This window comes from Macaca mulatta, chromosome 11, assembly GCF_049350105.2.
Source record: "Macaca mulatta isolate MMU2019108-1 chromosome 11, T2T-MMU8v2.0, whole genome shotgun sequence".
Classification (NCBI taxonomy): domain Eukaryota; kingdom Metazoa; phylum Chordata; class Mammalia; order Primates; family Cercopithecidae; genus Macaca; species Macaca mulatta.
The window spans coordinates 24,942,297-24,954,297 of NC_133416.1; the positions used below are offsets into that span (position 1 = coordinate 24,942,297).

At 39.7% G+C, this 12,001-nt stretch overlaps 1 pseudogene; it reads left to right on the forward strand.

Annotated features, from left to right (window-relative positions):
• Nucleotides 1-2,734: 2,734 nt before the first annotated feature.
• LOC100430703 (leucine-rich repeat-containing protein 34-like) lies at nt 2,735-11,735 on the forward strand (annotated as a pseudogene).
• The last annotated feature ends 266 nt before the right edge of the window (nt 11,736-12,001 follow it).

Consider the following 12,001-nt stretch of genomic DNA (forward strand, 5'->3'; position numbering starts at 1 on the left):
TAGTAAAGAAAGCACTAATAGTCCATGTTGTGAACTATTTATAGAAATATGCAAAATATCTGCATTGGATACTCCTAATCAACCCCTTACAAGAGGCAAGGAGGTGAGTAACTCTGTATGTGATAGTTTCAAATATTGTTGTAAAACTGAAAAATATAATGATGTTGATTGGTTGCTACTAATGCCACTGGATAAAGTAATGAAAGAAAATGATGAGCTCAGGAATTTAAATTCCTGGGTCAAGCACAGCGTAAATGACCTAAGAGCTTCTAGGTGTGCCATAAGGGACAGGCTTATTTCCTATAGTGTAGGGTATCTACTGTCAAAGTATAGGCACTGACTGGGAAATAATGAGATCCTGTAAGTTGGAATGGGGACATGTGGGAAGACCCTGATGAACGTGGGGACCTTGAGTCCCTAAATTCTGATTAGTCCTCTTTGCCGGTAGATGAGGTCTTCTCACCCTCAGCAAAGGCTTCCCCAACCCAAATGGACTAAGACAAGTGCCCTGGATGCCTTCCTCTTCTCCAGTGTCCTACAGCCCTATTAGCCCTACTGTCTCTTGAAGCTCAACAAGCTCAACATTTCGCTGTCTATTGGTCCCTTGTCATTAGCATTTTTTTTTAGACCAGTATCTGGAGTGAAGTAGTGCAATTATGGCTCACTGCAGCCTTGACCTCCTGGGCTCAAGCGATCCTCCCATCTCAGCCTCCCAAGTAGCTGGGACCACAGGAGTGTGCCACGGCACCAAGCTAGTTTTTTTATTATTTACAGAGATAAGGTCTTGCTATGTTTCTCAGGCTGGTCTCAAACTCCCGGGCTCAAGCGATCCTTACTCCCTGGCCTCCCAAATTGCTGGAATTACAGGCGTGAGCCACCTGACCTGGTCTTCCTCACCATTAGTATTCTGATGATGCTATTATCAGATGACACAGTTAGTCTCACACTCTCCTCCTTGAAACAAGTTGTTCACTTGGTTTCCAGGATATCCCATTTCCAGTTTTCCTGCTTCCTCAATGGGCCACTCCTCCACTGTCTCATTTACTGGTTTCTTCTCATGTCTCCTGCCTACAAACCAGTAGTTTTCAACCTTTTTGGTGCCAAGACCCCATTTCCATTCTTAAAAACTATTAAAGCTCTCAAAGAGCTTTTGGTTATGTGGCTTTTATCTATCAATTATTACTGTATCATACATTAAAGTTGAGACTTAAAAAGAATTATTGATTAATTTGTTTAAACATGATCATTAGAAACCTACTACATATTAACAGAAATACATTTTTTATGAAAAAATAGCTATATTTTCGAAACCTACATACAATTTTTATGGAAAAAACTGTTTTTCAAAACAAATTAGTAAGAAAACTGGTATTGTTTTATAGTTTTAAAAATATCTTTACTGCCTAGTGTGGGGCTAGGTTCTGCAAACTACAGCCTATTGGACAAATTCGGACCACTGCTTATTTTTATAAATATTTATTGGAATACAGCCATGTTCATTAACTTACATAGTATTTGTGGCAGCTTTCTCACTACAATGAAAGAGCTGCATATTTGTGACAAAGAGAAACTATATGGCAGGTAAATCCTAAAATATCGAGTATTTGGACTTTCATGGAAAAGATTTGCCCACTCCTAGTCTAGTTTAAAAGAAGACAGCTGGAGTGTCATTTCTCCTTCTAATTCAATCTATTCTAATGCATTGTTTGGGTTGAAGCATATGAACAAAATCTGACCTAACTTAGATAATATATTTGGAAAAAGGAAGAGTATTTTAATAGCCTTTTGAAATAATTTTGGATGTTTCCCTTTGATTTTGTACCTAACTCCAAGTGTTAGTTTCTTGAAGGTTAATTGTGAAGTGCAGTCTAAAACTCTATCAGTAAATGTTTTGTACTCAGTTATGTGAAAATCTATTGTCAATCCTGCACTTTAAATGGCGTTTTTACCCATTCATGATTTTGTAACATTATGCATTAGTCAATGGGAAAATATTAGTTCCCTGAATTATGCAGATTATTCAAATGTTGACATGTCTCATTATATAATATCAAAAAATCACATTTCCTAATATCACTACTGACCTCACCTGACAATATTGGGAAGCTGTCAAGCTTACAGAGGCAAATTTTCCAAAATTTTTGCTTGAAAGTTCAAATGTTATCACTGGCAACAAAGACAGTCAGTTGTTTTCTTTAAACTGACAATGTCACTTGGTTTATTTTCAAGAAAATGTCTGCCAAAAACCCAAGTTTGAATAAACCTAATTTTTCTGTTAGTTGATTTTCGGATAAAAAATGTGTTCCCTAAAGAAAGTCATTCAGCCTGCAATTCAAACAATGGCACAAGTGTCTTTCCTTGAGCCAATTTCACTTTGGACCGGAAGTAGTTTATGAGAAGTTTCCATGTTTTTATACAGAATGTTAATATTTCTACGTTTTTATACAGAATGTTGTTAATAAATAGATGTGTAATAAGTGGTCATCAGGAATGGTTACCCTCTCCTCAAGGGCATTCTTACATTTTCATTTTAAACTACAAGAGCAATAGTTGGCATTTCATTTTAAACTACAAGAGCAACAGTGGTGAAGCATATAATTAACTTCTAATTGAGTTTAGTACCACTGTCTTCGATTTATGCTAAAGTGACAGCAATTTACCCACCATTGTTTTTGTATTTCAATGCAATTGTCAATACAGTAAAAAAAAAAAAAAAAAAAAAAAAAGGCAGATAATGTCTTTGTATGATTATGAAAATGTAGTTTTGATCTTCAGGGTTCCAGGTAAGAGTGTTAGGGAACCCCATGGGACCACAGATCATACTTTGAGAACAGATTCTCTAAACATTCAAGTGTCTGTCTCAGAATTTAGTTACTGGATCTTCTCTTCTCAATTTGCTCTAAATCCCTAGAAAATTCCATCTAGCCTCGTGGCTTTCAATCTTATTTATATACTCACAGCTCTTAAGTTTATAGCTCATATATAAATCCTGAATCATTGTCCTGCAGACTAGATGTCTACAGGTATTTCTAACTTAACATTCCTGAACAGAATCCCTGACGTTATTGTCTTCCCCTACCTTACAAAAAGAGTTTTGCGCTCTTTCTCATGTTATCATCTGACAAAAAATCCATGAGCCTTCTGATTCTCTTTCTTTCACTTCACATTCAATCTATCAACAAACTTTCTCTTAATTTAGAACCCAGATTCTGACCATTTCTCACCATCTGCACTGCTACTACCCAACTGCCACCATCATGTCTCATCTAGCTCACTGTATCACCTTGCCAAATTGTCTCCCTCCTTTCTTTAGTTACCTATGTTGTTGTTGTTGTTTTTTTGTTTTTTTTTTTTTTTTTTTTCCCCCAACATAGCAACCAGAGTAATCTTCTTGAAAGGTCAGATCATGTCTGACTCTGGCTCAAAATATTCGAATGTCTTCCCATGTCACTCAAAATAAAAACCAAAATTATTACAATGGTATATTAATTACCTATTGCTGCACAAAAAAATCAACCCCAAAACTTAGTGCCTTGAAACACCATCCCTTTTATTTGCTTAAAATTTTATGGGCCAGTGCAATTTGAGCTGGACTCGAGTGAGATATTCTTCTATTGGTTTTGCTGGGAATTACTCATGTGACTGAAATTGTGAGGTAGCTTGACTGGGGCTAGATTGTCTGAAAAACGCACTTACATGCCTGGCGGTTAGTGCTGCTGTTGGTTGTGTCAAATGACTCCAGCATGAAGGCTACTAGCTCAGGCTTTTTCATATGGCAACCTCAAGGCTATAAAAGAGGGCAAAGCAAATCACAGGGCCAAGCCTGGAGTCAATGTCGTGTTGCAGGATACTTTCTTGACCCCTTTGCAGGACTTGCAACAGAAGTGCCCCATTAACTCAGTCCACCCCACTCAACCCCTCACAGGTGGGAGAACTTAGGTGCCGGCGGGAGCAAGCTCCACTCACTCAGGTCTGCTGTGCTGCAATCCTCAGGGGAGGGAGTGCTCAGGCGAGCAAGTGTAGGAACCAGCTGCTTTAGTACCAGCAGGAGCAAACTCCACGCAGGCCCCATGGCAGCATCCAGGTTTGGGTGCCTGTGACTCCAAGGCCCCAGAGGGTGTGTTACAATGCTCCCTTAGTTCCACTGTCCACGAACAGCAGTGTCACATGGGGCAGCTGCCCTCCACCAGTGAGGGCGAAGGGCCAGTATGACAGCTTTTTGTGGGTACCCATGCTTAGTGTATCCCGAATTCTTTTCTGGTGCCCAAAAGGAATGAGGTCATACAGACGAACTGAAGCATGGTGAATGTGTAGAATTTTATTGAGTGATGAAAGCAACTCTCAGTGGAGAGGGGAGCTGGAAAGGGGATGGGAAGGGCAGGTCGCTCTCCCTTAAGGTTAAGTCACCTCTCTGCTTCTTTCTTCTGAAGTCAAATTGCCTCTTTCTGACATCCAGCTGCTTTCTCTGAAGTCAACTTGCTTCTTCCCAACATAAGCCACTTCTCTCCTCTGCCAGCTAAGTCTGGAATCTTTACAGACATAGGATGAGGTGGGGAAAGCCATAGACAGTTTTGGAAAAGGCAACATTCAATTGGTAGAAAGACATTATTCAGAAAGAACCAATAGGAAGGAAAAGAGTAGGCACACAGGGATGGAAGTTCTCACTTTGGGCACTGGATTTCAGGCTTTTCAGCTGGAAGGTGGGGTTTTGCCAGAGACCCGCCCCGTCTGCCTAGAATTTCTCTTCTTCCAACCTCTATCATTGGATCAGTGGGAGGGACTAACAAGATATGAACCAGTGGTATGCCAAGGGTGGGACCATGAGAGCAGCCTATCCTAAGGCCAGGCACTAAGCAGATGTATTGTCCATTGAGAATCTTGAAACAGTACTAAAACCTACTGAAAATTACTTTTATTTTTATTAGCATAGTGAGCCATTAATTCTAGATAATGGCAATGATAACATACTCCTTCCTGAAAAATTATTTTGTTGGTTTAGTTTTAATAATTGTTGCAGATACTATTACATTTTATTTTATTTTATTTTATTATTTTTTATGAGACGGAGTCTTGCTCTGTTGCCCAGGCTGGAATGCAGTGGCATGATCTCGGCTCACTGCAATCTCTGCCTCCCAGGTTCAAGGGATTCTCCTGCCTCGGCCTCCCAAGTAGCTGGGATTACAGACGCTCACCACCATGCCCCACTAATTTTTTGTATTTTTAGTAGAGACGGGGTTTTACCATGTTGGACAGACTGGTTTTGAACTCCTGACCTCAAGTGATCCACCTGCCTTGGCCTCCCAAAGTGCTAATATTACAGGCATGAGCCACTAGGCGTGAGGTTGAGAAGTGACTTAACCTCAGGGGAGAGCAACCTGCCCTTCCCATCCCCTTGAAGCTCCCCTCTCCACTGAGAGTTGTTTTCATCACTCACCCAGCCACATTTTTATTACTTTTTAAATAAACATTTTATTCTACATGGTAGCTAATTCAGAGAACTTTCAATTATATAGTTGCCTCCAACATACATAGATTCAGCTACCTGTGTTGGTTGCAAGATTACATTTGCAACATTTATGAATAAATTGAGCTCCCTTGGATCCTGTCTCCAATCTCCATAGCACTACCTATTCCTGAATTTATACAGTAGATTCTAAATTGGAAATCAGGCTGGGCACAGTGACTCATGCCTGTAATCCCAGCATTTTGGGAGGCTGAGGTAGGAGGATTGCTTGAGCCAAAGGGTCAAAGTTCAAATGGTTAGGCAGACAGAAAAGCCATTAAATAAGTCATTGTGCTTTTTAGTATATATTTGCTCTTTATTTTTTATTGGCAGTATTATATAAAAGTTGAATAGAAGAACATTTTTAGTATGTTTCTTTTATGGTCATTATTATGATTCATTTTATTTTATGATTATTTCTAAGAATAGTTTTTTCATGTCAAAGAGGGAGTTGTTAAAAATTATCTGCAAGATGAAAAATTTCTGGAAATAGATGCTAGTTATGGTTGCCAACAATGTAAATGTATTTAATGACACTGAATTGCACACGTAAAAGAGGCTAAAATGACAAATTGTATGCCATGTATATTTTACCACAATTTTTTAAAAAAATACTTGCTTGGGCCACACTGCAGAGTATTCAATTGGTATCTCTGGGGGTGGGACCTGAGTATCTTTTATATTTGTTATTTGTAAGTTTGCTTTGAAAGTAGTAAAGAACAGAATAAGTACAGAGAAAATGGGATTTGTGATAGAGAGGGCAGATCTGAGAATTTTCTAAAAAAAGAAAAGTCAACAAAAACAGATCAAAATAATGAGAAAGGAGATGATAAAGATAGAGAAGAGTAAAAAAAAAAAAAAAATCCCATTTAATAAGTATAGGATTGCCTGAGAAGCAAATGAGAACAACGGGAACAGAAACAAAAATCAAAGATGTAATTGAGGAAAATGTTGCTGAGAGAAAAATAAAAAGAAAACAACCAATTTGAGCCTATAAATTAGAAAAGTTTCCTGTATTTCAGGTAAAGCCAGTAACAAGGGACGCATACCTTTATAGAGTCTAAAGAGAATGACAGTTTATTTTGCATTACCAATAAATTTTGTTTAAAAAATTGTTCTGTGGGTCAACTGTACTAGGTATACCACCGGTATGTATACAAGGTAGCATAATTCACTTGGAACAATTATGGAAACAATCTACCAGAAAGCCTTATGACATAGGTGACCACAGGTGGAACGCAGTGGCTCACCTCTGTAATCCCAGCACTTTGGGAGGCTGAGGTGGGCAAATGACCTGAGCCCAGGAGTTCGAGACCAGCCTGGGCAACCTGACAAAACAACGTATCTACAAAAAATACAAAAATTAGCTGGCCATGGTGACATGGACTTGTAGTCTCAGCTACTTGGGAGGCTGAGGTGGGAGGATCACCTGAGCCTGGGGGAGATCAAGACTGCAGTGAGCCATGATTGCACCACTGCACTCCAGCCTGGGTGACAGAGTGAGACTGTGTCTAAAAAAAAAAAAAAAAAAGTGACCACATATCCTACTGCCTGCTCACTTTAGCATCTTCCTGGATTTTTCATTTTAAATAAAATATGATTATCATTTTAAATAAAATATTATAATGCAATAGATGCATTTTAATAATCTGAGATGATTTTGGTAAGCCTTCACTTTCTATTTCCAACTTCTGTCATGGTCTCTTCTAGTAGTATGTGAGATGTAAGGGCATCAAACAGAGACTTCAGCTACACACATGTTAAATCTGAAATATGATCAGGTTATCACTCTTTCCCCAGCCCTTTCCAGACATAGAATAACTTATGCTCCATTTTGAAGATACCCATTCAGGGAATCTGTGAATATAAAAAAGTTCACTTGGACATGAGCGGTGAGGGTCAGCTGAATTTGGTCTCAGGTGGCAGTGAGTGAAGTTATTAATTAACACAGCTGTTCCTTCCAGCCACTTAGTTGATCAGCCAGTTGTGCCATGACCTGTGACTGGCATGTGTTTTAGCTTCCAAGATGCAAATATCCACCAGTCTGCCAGTCCCTGGAGATGAGTGAGAAATATAATAAATTGTTGGTTAGAAGTACATTAGTTAGAAGTACAGGAGATACATGCAGGGAATAAAGGCGGCACAGTCCTACTATAAAAGTGTATTGAGAAGTCTGGGAATTTTTTTTTCTTTGGAATGAAGTTTTGCTTTTTTTGCCCAGGCTGAAGTGCAATGCTGCAATCTAGGCTCACTGCAACCTCCGCCTCCTGAGTTCAAGCAATTCTTCTGCCTCAGTCTCCTGAGTAGCTGAGACTACAGGCATGCGTGGCCATGCCGGGCTAATTTTGTATTTTTAGTAGAGATGGGGCTTCTCCATCTTGGTCAGGCTGGTCTTGAACTCCTGACCTGAGGTGATCCGCCCACCGCAGCCTCCCAAAGTGCTGGGATTACAGGCATGAGCCACCACGCCTGGCCAGGAATTTTTAGTACTATATTTTGTCATTCATTGCACAATTCACATATAAAATAACTTACTTATGCTATTGAGTGGTAATGCGTTTTTATTTTATAATAAGCCTTTTTAACAATAATGTACTTAAAAATAATGTAAGCTCATTGTATTAGTCTGTTAAGGTTGCGATAACAAAGTACCCTCAATTGTGGGTTGCTTAAAGCACTTAAATTCATTGTCTCACAGTTCTGAAGGCTGGAAGTCCAAAATCAAGGTGTCAGTGGGATTGGTTCCTTCTGAGGGCTATGAAAGAGAATCTGTTCCATGCCTCTACCCTAGCTTCTAGTGAATTGCTGGCAAACTTTGGCATTCCATGGCTTGCAAAAATATCACCCCAATTCTCTGTCATTATTTTCACATGGTATTTCCCTTGTATTCATGTCTGTGTCCCAATTTCTCCCTTTTTATAAGGACACCGTCACATTGGATTAGAGGCCACTCTACTCCAGTATTACCTCATCTTAACTAATTAAGCCTAAAATGACCCTATTCCCAAATAAGATCATATTCTGCAGTACTGGTGCTAGGACTTTAATATACACATTTGTGGGGGTGGGGTGGGGCATAATTCAACCCATAACATACATGTTTAATGAAAAAATGACTGTGTTTCCATTTCTTAAGAACATTAATGGTGGACATGTTATTTGAACAGCACGTTTGCCACTATTTACATCTACCATAGGGACCGTGGTAGTATCACCGACTGCTGAAAATCCGAAATAAACAAATCAGTTAAAGAAACATTGGCTTCTACTTTAAAAGTGAATACTTAATTTTAAAAGACTGTACCCAGAGACAAAAATTTAAAATACGAAGATGTAGAAAGCCTATTTACATATCACTTTGTGAAGCACACCTTTGAATTAGATCAATGTTTCAATTAATTTTGCCCGTTTTTATTGAAACTTCTTTTGTGCACTTATGAAAAGTGGAGCAATAGCTATTAAGGTGTTGGCTCCATTAGCAGAAGGAAAGGCTTTGCAAACAGTTCAATGGTGGCTGTTTTTTTTTTTTTTTTTCTCCCAGTGTTATCAGATGCTTAAAATAGAATATCAGTTAATTTCAGTAATAGAGTTTCTTCATTTGATTCTTCATTTATAGAATCAAAACAAATCTTTTGGAAGGTCATTTTTCTGTCTAAAGTGAATTACCTAACATTATTGTAAAGGCTCATCTCTTTACAATTAAAGAGATGAGGTAGGGACCTCATCTCTACAAACAATTAAAAAATTAGCCAGGAATGGTGGTGTGCACCTATAGTCTCAGCTACTTGGGAGGCTGAAATGGGAGGATCACTTGAGCTAGGGAGGTTGAGGCTGCAGTGAGCCATGGTTACGCTACTGCACTCCAGCCTGGGCTGCAGAGCAAGACCCGGTCTCAAAAATTAAACAAATAAACAAACAAACACCCTCCCCCCAAAAAAAACGAATTAGTATTGAATGGTGGCACAGCTGCTGCAGCCTGTGGGGTAAAAGGAGTACGTGGAGCAGCTAGTAGGATGCCACCTCTTGCCCTGGGTGGCTCACCCCCTCTGCCACCCATTCTGGCCACAACTCTGGCATTGACCCCAATGGGCATAACTAGAAGAAGGAAGCACATTAAATATTGCTGTTAATAATTACTTATTGCCAGTAAAAAGAGTAACAGGTGAAGATTTTTGGGTTCTTTCTAGAATTTTAAATAGTTAACTAGCCTGGATGCAGTGGTTCATGCCTGTAATCTTAGAAATTTGGGAGGCCAAGGCAGGATAATCACTTGAGCCCAGGGGTTCAAGGCTTCAGTGAACTATGATAGTGCCACTGCATAATCTTAATTCCTTTTTTTTTTTTAAGAATCCGTTATATATTAAGAGTTTGGATGTTAGATACAACCTCATAAGTGATGTTGACACATACTATAGTGTAAAACTGCTTCAGAAATAACTTAATCTCATTTACTTAAACCTTATGTTTGATGATACTGGGCCTGAAGGAGGAGTGTTTTTTTGTTTTGTTTTGTTTTGTTTTAAACAGAGTTTCACTCTGTTGCCCAGGCTGGAGTGTAGTGGTACAATCTTGGCTCACTGCAACCTCCACCTCCCAGGTTCAAGCAATTCTCCTGCCTTAGCCTCCCGAGTAGCTGGGATTACAGGCATGCGCCACCATCCCTGGCTAATTTTTATATTTTTAGTAGAAACAGGGTTTCATCATGCTGGCCAGGCTGGTATCAAACTCCTGACCTTAGGTGATCCACCTGCCTCGGCCTCACAAAGTGCTGGGATCACAGGCGTGAGCCACTGCATTCAGCCAAGGTGGAAAATTGATTGGCAAAGCAGTAAATAAGAACAGAACTCTGAAATACTTAAGAATGACTGGAAACAAGATTAAAAATAAGAGTGGAACATTTTTTGCTGCAATGCTGCAAATTAATTCATCCTTAGAGAAAGTAGGTCTGGGTTACTGTGATCTGGGAATGCAAAGTCTGATAGCATTTGCTACAGTACTAACTAAAAACAAAGCCATTAAGGGAATAAACCTAAACTGACCTGTGCAGTATGGCAAACAGAAAGAGTCCACGGCCCACCTAGGCCATATGTTGAAAGAAAATAACTTCCTTGTTCAACTACACATGTGTAAGCATAATATAAAAAACTGTAGTATACAACATTTACATGTTATTCACTGTATCTGAACAGTAGCCTATGCTGCCTTGATATCAGCTGCAATCAAATAACTCAGGATGGAATTATGTATCTGGCTGATGTAAAAACAATATTACCCTAGATGGAGTAGATTTTTCTTTTAACAGAACAGAAATTGCAGGAGCAAAGTATCTCCATGAAATTCTTACTTCACACACTGGGAGTTTTAAAGCATTGTCAGTAGTCAGCAACAACGTAGAGGAGGACCTGCACTTTCACAATCAATGAAGACAAATCCCACATTTTCTAATATCTACATTTGGGGAAACAAATTTAGCCTGGGCAACATAGTGAGACCCCATCTCTACCAAAAAATTACAAAAATTAGCTGGCCATGGTGTTACGTGCCTGTAGTCCTAGCTACTTGGGTGGCTGAGTTGGTAGGATCACCTGAGCCCAGGGAGGTCAAGGTTGGAAGTGAGCTGTGATGGTGCTGCTCCACTCCAGACTGAGCAACGTGAGACCCTGTCTCAAAAACAAAACAGAACAAAAGGAAAACAAATTTGATGAGGCTACATGTGTATTATGTTCAGACATAATTCAAATAGGCCATCTAGAAACAGACAATAGGCCAGGTGCACTGGTTCATGCCTGTAATCCCAGCACTTTGGGAGGCCAAGACAGGCAGATCACTTGAGGCCAGGGGTTCGAGACCAGCCTGGCCAATATGGGGAAACTCTGTCTCTACTGAAAATACAAAAATTAGCTGATCATGGTGGCACACGCCTGTAGTCCCACCTACCTACTCGGGAGGCTTAGGCACAAGAATTGCTTGAACCCAGGAGGCGGAGGTTGCAGTGAGTCGAGATCACGCCAGTGCACTCCAGCTGGGTGACAGAGCAAGACTCTTTCTCATATATAAATAAATAAACAAAAGCAGACAACACAAATGTGGAGTTATTTGTGGTGGATGGGTGCTCACAGAAGTCTCCAATGACCTTAAAAAACATTATTATTGAACACCAACTTATGGAGAAGTTTAGAGCCTCTCATCTAATGCAGATTTTGCTCTTGTTCCAGTAAGTCAACATGTGTGAAAAAGAAGATATAAAATCTTTTTTGTTGTTGTTGTTGTGGGGGATAGACTCTTGCTCTGTCGCCCAGGCTGGAGTGCAGTGGCGTGATCTCGGCTCACTGCAACCTCTGCCGCCCAGGTTTAAGCGATTCTCCTGCCTCGGTCTTTTGACTAGCTGGGATTACAGGCGTGCGCCACCATGCTCCGCTAACTAAAATCGTTTTTATACATTTGTCTTATTGCTTTCACAGAGATTTTTATAGTTTATTAAATTTTTCTTTCATAAAT